The sequence below is a fragment of the Triticum dicoccoides genome, chromosome 7B (assembly GCF_002162155.2).
Source record: "Triticum dicoccoides isolate Atlit2015 ecotype Zavitan chromosome 7B, WEW_v2.0, whole genome shotgun sequence".
NCBI classification, from domain to species: Eukaryota; Viridiplantae; Streptophyta; class Magnoliopsida; order Poales; family Poaceae; genus Triticum; species Triticum dicoccoides.
In genome coordinates, this window is record NC_041393.1 from 654141583 (window position 1) to 654153216 (window position 11634).

The 11634-nt window shown below is 44.5% G+C and overlaps 1 pseudogene; it reads right to left on the reverse strand.

The window, feature by feature from the left end:
- Positions 1–1352: 1352 nt before the first annotated feature.
- LOC119342436 lies at positions 1353–1491 on the reverse strand (annotated as a pseudogene).
- Between the last annotated feature and the right edge of the window lie 10143 nt (positions 1492–11634).

Below are 11634 nucleotides of genomic sequence, written 5' to 3' on the forward strand. Positions count from 1 at the left end.
GCATGTTGATGATATGAACGGCAGTGAGAAAAGCCTCATCCTAAAATTTGAGCGGCATGGATGCACCAGCGAGGAGGGCTAGGCCAACCTCAACTATATGTCTGTGCTTGCGTTCAGCTGAGCCATTCTGTTGATGGGCATGCGGGCATGACACGTGATGTGATATGCCAAGGGTTTGGAAAAAGGAGTTGAGTTTTTCGTACTCCCCTCCTCAGTCCGATTGGACTGCAATGATCTTACGATCAAATTTTCTTTCAACTAGAGCTTGGAAGTTTTTGAAAACTTGAAAGACGTCGGATCTTGGAGATAGATCCATGAAAATTTGCTGTAGTCATCTATGAAGCTTACGTAATAAGTGTGTCTACCAACAGAACTAGGGGCAGGACCCCAAACATCAGAGAAGATTAATTGCAAAGGGTTGGTAGAAACACTAGTAGATATAGGGTAAGGTAACAGATGACTTTTTGCTCGCTGACAAGAATCACAAATGGTTTCAAGATCACGCTCACCAACATACGGGAGCTTATTTTTCCTAAGGAATTTTTCAACTAAAGAGAAAGCAGCATGTCCTAGTCGATCGTGCCACCGTGTTGACGAAAGTTTGGCAACACCATAGGCTCTTTTATTGAATCTTGGATGCTCCGGAAGCAATGGATAGAGGCCTCGAACGCATCTACCTCGATAGAGTATTTTCTTCGTGGCCTGGTCCTTGATCAAGAAAAAGAAAGGATGAAATTCAAGGAAGACATGATTGTCAATGGCAATTCTATGAATAGAAAGTAGATTCTTGTCGGCACTAGGAACATGCAAAATTTTCTTTAGATGAATTTTACGGCGAGGGGTACTAAAAAACGAGTGACCAACATGACTGATCCTCATACCTTCACCGTTGGCAGTGTAGATTTGATCTTTTCCGCGGTACTTCTCCTTCATAGTGACCTTCTCGAGCTCGTTTGTGATGTGATTGGTAGCACCACAGTCGACATACCAGTTTGTGTCGATGCCATAGGAGCCATCCGCAGCTGCAGCAACTTTGTCCTCATCTTGGGAGTCATCGTCATCTTCATCATAGCAGTACCAGCAGTCTTTGGCCGTGTGCCCAAGCTTGCCGCAGATCTGACAGCGAGGGGCATCCGGACGAGACCTGGTGGAGCTGCCACCGCGACGAGATTTGGGGTTGGTGGAGCGACCGCCACGGGAGTTGGAGGAGCCACCATCATTGTTGGTGCCTCCGGGATGCCCTTTGGTGCAAGGAGAGCCACGGGAGCGAGTGCCACCGCCACGACCGCGAGATGCAGCATTGGCCGAGGACTTGAAGCCGCCGGCGGAGCCATGAAACTGGGCCATGCGTTGATCGAAGTTACTCAGCATGGCATATAGCTCATCAAGCATGACGGGCATGACGCGGGCGTCGAGGGCGGAGACGAGCGGCTGGTAGTCGATGTCGAGCCCATGGAGAATGTACGAGATCAACTCGTCATCCTGGATGGGTTTCCCGGCGGCGGCGAGTTCATCAGCAAGGCCGCGTAGGGAGGCGAAGTAGGCGGCGACCGACTGGTTGCCCTTCTGCGCATTGATGAGCGCAGTGCGGATGTTGTTGACGCGGCTGAGGGAGTGGGACGAGAACATGCCCGCCAATGCCACCCAAAGTTCACGCGACGTGGTGATCGCGGTGACCGCAACCAGAACCTCCTTGGAGAGAGTACTCAGCAGGTAGCCGAGCACTTGTCGGTCCTCCCTGACCCAGAGAGGGTGGAGAGGGTTGGGCGCAGAAGTCTCCTTGCCGTCTTTGCCCTTGGTGATGTGGAGTCTGGCCGGTTCCGGCGAGGTGCCGTCGATGTAGCCGAAGACACCGGCGCCCCGCAGGTGGGGTGTAACCTGCGTGCGCCAGAGCACGTAGTTCGTGCGGTTGAGCTTCTCGGTGACCTGGCCGTTGAGGCTAGGTTGGGAGGCGCCGGATGAAGACATGGCTATGCACTAGATGCAATCGGGATAGCAAGCTAGATTGAGAGAGGAAGGGCTCTGATTACCATGTGCGATTGCGGAAACGTCTTACCTCGTTGGAGGCGACGGGTTCGTGTTAAATAAGCAGGGGCGTACCTCCCTTATACGGCGCATACATTGAGTTGTTACAGAGATTGAGACTTGGAGAACAAGAGATAGAACCGGTTACAACTAGGTAGAGATAAGAGAGAATCCTACTACCTAACTACCAAGCTAATCTATACCAAAACAACTCAACAGAAGATAGGTGTGGGTGCGGTCGGTGCACATTGGCACGGTGCACATTGGCATGTTTAACATGTTCTGCTAGCAACATTCCTGTTTACAGCACGCCGCGAGTAATTAGAATCAAAGAAGCGACATTTTATTCACCCGAAGTATTTTGCCATCAGAAAACACCTATCTAGCTAGCTGAAGGAAATGATTTCACATGTTATACCGTCAGGGAAAATGGATAGTTTGCTTGCTATCTGTCAACTGTCATAAGATGCTTAGACTTCCTAAACTGCAATCTGAAGGTACAAGTTTAAGCTGTATGACATTTATCATGTGTTTTACCAAATGATCATAGTACCTTCACTCAAACACTGCACGAAACTAACAGAACACGCAGAGGTAGCAGTGTCCAGATTCTAGAGCCATTCTTATACATATTAAGTACATACTACAGAAAGTTCAGTGGAAAATTGAATAATAACTGATCTAAGAGAGATAACCCAAGTTGCCTAAATACTGAACCACCATTTTTACAAATTTAAAAGCGTGCAGCCATCAAAGCACTCCACTTAGAAAAGCTGAGAATCAAAATGAAGAATACATACCTAGCCTTTGATCCATAGCATGAACGATTCACTCCTATTGAAGATACCCCTCATGTAAAGGCACCAGCAATCGCACATTGATGTCACAAGTGCAAAGAATGCAATTCTGAGTACATCGGGGCATATGGCAACTATGGTTTCTTGGCATCTCCAACTCCAAGAAGGTGGATCTGATTTGATTGCCGGCTATCCATATTATACCACACCAATGTTTTATCAGCCCCCGCAGTGAAGAAGATGACGTTACATCTGGGTGAATCGCAACCCAATCAAAATCTCTGTCCAAGCCATAAACAGGCATCCCTCGTAACAGGTACGAGACTCCGACACGATGCTTCAGTACCCACTGCTTGCTGTCATAGTCCTCAATAACGTAAACTACTAGTTCAATAGCTTTACCATCGTCGGAGAAACTGGCATAATGCAAGCGGGCCTGTGAATGCTGAATAAAATTGAAACCTGGATACTGATTAACAGGGGCATCAAAGTTCATCCATGTCTCTCCCTCCGCATCCATCGCGGTTAAACAAGGGTTTGACCAGGCGTCCACAGTGTGAAAGTGCAGATAGCGGTCACTAGTAGAAAACATGGCTTTCGTTCGGGCCTGGCGAGCCCATTAGTCCCGGTTCTTCACGAATCATGACCCATGGGGGGATTAGACCCGGTTCATGAGCCCAGGGGGCCGACTGGGGCCTCGTGGGCATTGGTCCCGGTTCGTCTAGATCCATTTGTCCCGGTTCTAGGCACGAACCGGGACTAATGGGCCGCGCTCCTGGCCCACAGCCATTCGTATCGGTTCATGCCTTGAACCGGTGTAGAAGGGGGGGCTTTAGTCCCGGTTCATGCCACGAACTAGGACAAATAATTTTCCTATATATACCCATCGCCGCGGCAGAGCACTCCACAGTGCTCTGTTTTTTCAAGCCGGCAAGGGGAGGGCATTTGGGTGCTCTAGTTCACCTCCTATGCACATGAGGTGTTCGATGAAATGCCCGAGCCATACTAGTTAAGCTTTCTCCTCTCGAAGCTTGACCTCGGAGCTCCATTTTTCGCGAGATTTGTCTAGATTTAGCGGTCCGTCATGCCCCGTCCCCGTTTTCACCACCATTGATCGCCCGCGCCGATCTCGTCGCCGGCACCACCGTGGTGAGCCTCTTGTTCTTATCTTCTTTCTGATTTTCTTACTTTAGATAGATACTTGTCTGATTTTCTTACTTTAGATAGATATTTGTCTATTTTTCTTACTTTTGACACACATAATTATATATAATGCACGCAGATGAACTGACAATGGATGTATGGTGACAGACACACCTCCGAGTACATTAAGGGCGTGCATAATTTTCTCGAAGTGGCCGAGGAAAATAAGCAGAATGGTTTTATGTGTTGTCCATGCCCTAAATGTGGGAATACGAAGTCTTAATCTGACCGAAAAATCCTTCACACCCACCTGCTTTACAAGGGTTTCATGCCACGCTATAATGTTTGGACGAGGCACGGAGAAACAAGGGTTATGATGGAAGACGGCGAAGAAGAACAGGACGATGACAACTATGTGCCCCCTGAATACGGTGATGTTGCAACGGGGGGAGCTGTTGAAGATCAAGAGGAAGCAGACGATGTGCCCGATGATGCTGCAACGGGGGAAGCTGATAAAGATCAAGAGGAACCAGATGATGTGGCCGATGATGATGATCTCCGCCGGGTCATTGTCGATGCAAGGACGCAATGCGAAAGTCAAAAGGAGAAGCTGAAGTTCGATCGCATGTTAGAGGGTCACAAAAAGGGTTGTACCCCAATTGCGAAGATGGCAACACAAAGCTGGGTACCATACTGGAATTGCTGCAGTGGAAGGCAGAGAATGCTGTGCCTGACAAAGGATTTGAGAAGCTACTGAAAATATTGAAGAAGAAGCTTCCAAAGGATAACGAATTGCCCGACAGTATGTACGCAACAAAGAAGGTCGTATGCCCTCTAGGATTGGAGGTGTAGAAGATACATGCATGCCCTAATGACTGCATCCTCTACCGCGGTGCGTACGAGGATTTGTATGCATGCCCGGTATGCGGTGCATTGTGGTATAAGATCAGACGAGATGACCCTGGTGATGTTGACGGCGAGCCCCGCAGGAAGAGAGTTCCCGCGAAGGTGATGTGGTATGCTCCTATAATACCACGGTTGAAACTGTGAGAAAGGTTGGGAACGTCGTGCCTTTGCCAGGGCCGACGGCTTCGCGTTTATAGACAGGGTCGCGACCTCCCTGATAGTGTACAAGTTGTTGGGATTACAATCTTGGAGAACAAGGGATAGACTAGAGATAGATATTCAAGATAACAAGAATATAAACTATAACAAACTCCTAGTCTATCCTATGCTACAAGCTTCGGCAGCCATGTCCTCAGGCGCATACTTCCTGTCACTTGTTTAACACCCTCCCTTAATCACAACTTTGCAAGTTGAGATTATGTTTAAACTCTTCAAGATTTCTTGTAGGTAGTGCCTTGGTGAAGCCATCTGCAACCTGGTCCCTTGAATGCACAAAACGAATTTCCAATTGTTTATTAGCAACACGTTCTCGCACAAAATGGAAATCTATCTCAATGTGTTTTGTCCTTGCTTGAAAGTCCGGATTAGCAGACAGATAGGTAGCACCAAGATTATCACACCATAAACATGGAGCCCGAATGTGTTTCACACCAAGCACTTTCAGCAAGGACTGAACCCAAATGATTTCTACTGTGGCATTTGCCAATGCCTTATACTCAGCCTCTGTACTTGATCTTGATACGATTTCTTGTTGCTTGCACACCATGATATGAGGTTGGGTCCAAAGAATACTGCAAACCCACCAGTAGAGCGTCTGTCATCTAGGCATCCTGCCAAGTCTGCGTCAGAGAAAGCACTGCCAAGTGTAGATGAGGACTTGCTGAAAGTAAGACCAAGATTCATAGTATGCTTTACATATCTAACAATACGCTTTGCAGCAGTCCAATGAACTCTGGTAGGTGCATGAAGAAACTGGCATACTTTATTAACAGCAAAGGAAATATCAGGTCTTGTCAGAGTGAGATATTGAAGTGCTCCTACTAGATTTCTATACCTGGTGCTGTCCTCTTGATTCAAGGGATCTCCTTCAATAAGAGACAGTTTTTCTGTACTAGACAAGGGAGTTGGTACAAGCTTACATCCCTGCAATCCAACCCTTCTTACCAGATCATTAGCATATTTTTCTTGGGATAAGTGAAGACTGTTGGGGAACGTAGTAATTTCAAAAAAAAACCTATGCACACGCAAGATCATGGTGATGCATAGCAACGAGAGGGGAGAGTGTGTCCACGTACCCTCGTAGACCAAAAGCGGAAGCGTTATGACAACGTGTTGATGTAGTCGTATGTCTTCACGATCCGACCGATCCATGTACCGAACGTACGGCACCTCCGAGTTCAGCACACGTTCAGCTCGATGACGATCCTCGGACTCCGATCCAGCAGGGTGTCGGGGATGAGTTCCGTCAGCACGACGGCGTGGTGACGATGATGATGTTCTACCGACGCAGGGCTTCGCCTAAGCACCACTACGATATGACCGAGGTGGAATATGGTGGAGGGGGACACCGCACACGGCTAAGGAACGATCACGAAGATCAACTTGTGTGTCTATGGTGTGCCCCCTGCCCCCTATATAAAGGAGCAAGGGGAGGAGGACCGGCCAAGGAGGAGGAGGCGCGCCCAAGGGGGGAGTCCTACTCCCACCGGGAGTAGGACTCCTCCTTTCCTAGTAGGAGTAGGAGAGAAGGAAGGGGAAGAGAGAAGGGAAGGAATGAGGGGGTGCGGCATCTTCCCTAGTCCAATTCGGACTAGGCCTTGGGGGGCGCGTGGCCTGCCCTAGGCAGCCCCTCTCTCTTTCTCGTATGGCCCAATAAGGCCCAATACTTCTCCCCGGCGAATTCCCGTAACTCTCCGGTACTCCGATAAATACCCGAATCACTCATAACCTTTCCGAAGTCCGAATATAGTCGTACAATATATCGATCTTTACGTCTCGACCATTTCGAGACTCCTCGTCATGTCCCCGATCTCATCCGGGACTCCGAAATCCTTCGGTACATCAAAACTCATAAACTCATAATATAATTGTCATCGAAACCTTAAGCTTGCGGACCCTACGGGTTCGAGAACAATGTAGACATGACTGAGAACCGTTTCCGTTCAATAACCAATCGGAACCTGGATGCTCATATTGGCTCCTACATATTCTACGAAGATCTTTATCGGTCAAACCGCATGACAACATACGTTGTTCCCTTTGTCATCGGTATGTTACTTGCCCGAGATTTGATCGTCGGTATCTCAATACCTAGTTCAATCTCGTTACTGGCAAGTCTCTTTACTCGTTATGTAATGCATCATCCTGCAACTAACTCATTAGTCACATTGCTTGAAAGGCTTATAGTGATGTGCATTACCGAGAGGGCCCAGAGATACCTCTCCGACAATCGGAGTGACAAATCCTAATCTCAAAATATGCCAACCCAACATGTACCTTCGGAGACACCTGCAGAGCTCCTTTATAATCACCCAGTTACGTTGTGACGTTTGGTAGCACACAAAGTGTTCCTCCGGTAAACGGGAGTTGCATAATCTCATAGTCATAGGAACATGTATAAGTCATGAAGAAAGCAATAGCAACATACTAAACGATCAAGTGCTAAGCTAACGAAATGGGTCATGTCAATCACATCATTCTACTAATGATGTGATCCCGTTAATCAAATGACAACTCATGTCTATGGTTAGGAAACATAACCATCTTTGATTAATGAGCTAGTCTAGTAGAGGCATACTAGTGACAATATGTTTGTCTATGTATTCACACATGTATCATGTTTCCGGTTAATACAATTCTAGCATGAATAATAAACATTTATCATGATATAAGGAAATAAATAATAACTTTATTATTGCCTCTAGGGCATATTTACTTCAGTCTCCCACTTGCACTAGAGTCAATAATCTAGTTCACATCGCCATGTGATTTAACACCAATATTCATATCTGTATATGATTAATACCCATAGTTCACATCGTCATGTGATCAACACCCAAAAGGTTTACTAGAGTCAATAATCTAGTTCACATCACTATGTGATTAACACCCAAAGAGTACTAAGGTATGATCATGTTTTGCTTGTGAGAGAAGTTTAGTCAACGGGTCTGTCACATTCAAAGCCGTATGTATTTTGCAAATATTCTATGTCTACAATGCTCTGCACGGAGCTACTCTAACTAATTGCTCCCACTTTCAATATGTATCGAGATTGAGACTTAGAGTCATCTGGATTGGTGTAAAAGCTTGCATCGTTGTAACTTTTTACGACGAGCTCTTTTATCACTTCCATTATCGAGAAATATTTTCTTAGTCCTCACTAAGGATATTCTTGACCGCTGTCCAGTGATCTACTCTTAGATCAAAATTGTACTCGCTTGCCAAACTCCGAGCAAGGTATACAATAGGTCTGGTACACAGCATAGCATACTTTATAGAACCTATGACTGAGGCATAGGGAATGACTTTCATTCTTCTTTTCTATTTTCTGTCGTGGTCGGGATTTGAGTCTTACTCAATTTCACACCTTTGCTACATAGGCAAGAACTCTTTCTTTGACTGTTCCATTTTGAACTACTTCAAAATCTTGTCAGGGTATGTTTTCATTGAAAAACTTATCACGCATCTTGATCTATCTCTATAGATCTTGATGCTCAATATGTAAGCAGCTTCACTGAGGTCTTTCTTTGAAAAACTCCTTTCAAGCACTCCTTTATGCTTTGCAGAATAATTCTACATTATTTTCGATCAACAATATGTCATTCACATATACTTATCAGAAATGTTGTAGTGCTCCCACTCACTTTCTTGTAAATACTGGCTTCACCGCAAGTCTGTATTAAAACTATATGCTTGGATCAACTTATCAAACCGTATATTCCAACTCCGAGATGCTTGCACCAGTCCATAGATGGATCGCTGGAGCTTGCATATTTTCTTAGCACCTTTAGGATTGACAAAACCTTATGGTTGTATCATATACAACTCTTCTTTAATAAATCCATTAAGGAATGCAATTTTATTTATCCATTTGCCAGATTTCATAAAATGCGGCAATTTGCGAACATGATTCGGACAGACTTTTAAGCATTGATACGAGTGAAAAAATCTCATTGTATTCAACACCTTAAACTTGTCAAAAACCTTTTGCGACAATTTGAGCTTTGTAGATAGTAACACTACTATCAACGTCCGTCTTCCTCTTGAAGATCCATTTATTTTCTATGGATTGCCGATCGTCGGGCAAGTCCACCAAAGTCCACACTTTGTTCTCATACATGGATCCTATCTCAGATTTCATGGCCTCCAGCCATTTCGCGGAATCTGGGCTCATCACCGCTTTCTCATAGTTCGTAGGTTCATCATGGTCTAGTAATATGACTTCCAGAACAGGTATTACCGTACCACTCTGGTGCGGACCGTACTCTGGAAGACCTATAAGGTTCTGTAATAACTTGATCTGAGGTTTCATGATCATCATCATTAGCTTCCTCACTAATTGGTGTAGGAATCACTGGAATTGATTTCAGCGATGAACTATTTTCCAATTCAGGAGAAGGTACTATTACCTTATCAAGTTCTACTTTTCTCCCACTCACTTCTTTCGAGAGAAACTCCTTCTCTAGAAAGGATCCATTCTTAGCAACAAAGATTTTTGCCTTTGGATCTGTGATAGAAGGTGTACCCAACAGTTTCCTTTGGGTATTCTATGAAGATGCACTTCTCCGATTTGGGTTTGAGCTTATTAGGTTGAAACTTTTTCACATAAGCATCGCGGCCCCAAACTTTAAGAAACGACAACTTTGGTTTCTTGCCAAACCACGGTTCATAAGGCGTCGTCTCAAACGGATTTTGATGGTTCCCTATTTAAAGTGAATGCAACTGTCTCTAATGCATAACCCCAAAACGATAGTGGTAAATCGGTAAGATACATCATATATCGCACCATATCCAATAAAGTACGGTTACGACGTTCGGACACATCATAACGTTGTGGTGTTCCAGGTGGCGTGAGTTGTGAAACTATTCCACATTGTTTTAATTGAAGACAGTTCGTAACTCAAATATTTGTCTCCACGATCAAATCGCAGAAACTTTATTTTCTTGTTACGATGATTCTCCACTTCACTCTGAAATTCTTTGAACTTTTCAAATGTTTCAGACTTGTGCTTCATTAAGTAGATATACTCATATCTGCTCAAATCATCTTGTGAAGGTCAAAAAATAACGATACCCTCCACGAGCATCAACACTCATTGGACCACATACATCGGTATGTATTGTTTCCAATAAGTCACTAGCTCGTTCCATTGTTCCGGAGGATGGAGTTTTAGTCATCTTGCCCAAAAGGCACGGTTCGCAAGCATCAAATGATTCATAACCAAGTGATTCCAAAAATCCATCTTTATGGAGTTTCTTCATGCGCTTTACACCGAGATGACCCAAACTGCAGTGCCACAAATAAGTTGTACTATCATTTATCAACTTTGCATCTTTTGGCATCAATATTATGAATTTGTGTATCGCTACGATCGAGATCCAACAAACTATTTTCATTGGGTGTATGACCATTGAATGTTTTATTCATGTAAACAGAACAACAATTATTCTCTGACTTTAAATGAATAACCGTATTGCAATAAACATGATCAAATCATATTCATGCTCAACGCAAATGCCAAATAACATTTATTTAGATTTAACACTAATCCCTAAAGTATGGGGAGTGTGCGATGATGATCATATCAATCTTGGAACCACTTCCAATACACATCGTCACTTCACCCTCAACTAGTCTCTGTTTATTCTGTAACTCCTGTTTCGAGTCACTAATTTTTAGCAACCGAACAAGTATCAAATACTCAGGGGCTACTATAAACACTAGTAAGGTAAACATCAATAACCTGTATATCAAATATACCCTTGTTCACTCTGCCATCCTTCTTATCCACCAAATATTCAGGGTATTTCCGTTTCCAGTAACCATTTCCTTTGCAGTGTAAGCACTCAGTTTCAGGCTTTGGTTCAGCTTTGGGCTTCTTCGTGGGAGTGGCAACTTGCTTTCCATTCTGCTTGAAGTTCCCTTTCTTTCCCTTTGCCCTTTTTCTTGAAACTAGTGGTCTTGTCAATCATCAACACTTGATGCTCTTTCTTGATTTCTACTTTCGTCGATTTTAGCATCACGAAGAGCTCGGGAATCGTTTTCATCATCCCTTGCATTATAGTTCATCACGAAGTTCCACTAACTTGGTGATGGTGACTAGAGAACTCTGCCAATCACTATCTTATCTGGAAGATTAACTCCCACTTGATTCAAGCGATTGTAGTACTCAGACAATCTAAGTACTTGCTCACTAGTTGAGCAATTCTCCTCCATCTTTTAGGCGAAGTATTTGTCAGAGGTCTCATACCTCTTAACACGGGCATGAGTATGAAATACCAATTTCATCTCTTGAAACATATTATATGTTCCATGACATTTCAAAAATGTTTTTGTAGTCCCGGTTCTAAGCCATAAAGCATGGTGCACAAAACTATCAAGTAGTCATCATATTGAGCTAGCCAAACGTTCATAACGTCTGCATCTGCTCCTGCAATAGGTCTGTAACCTAGTGGTGCATCAAGAACATAATTCTTCTGTGCAGCAATGAGGATAAACCTCAGATCACGGACCAAGTCCGCATCATTGCTACTAACATTTTTC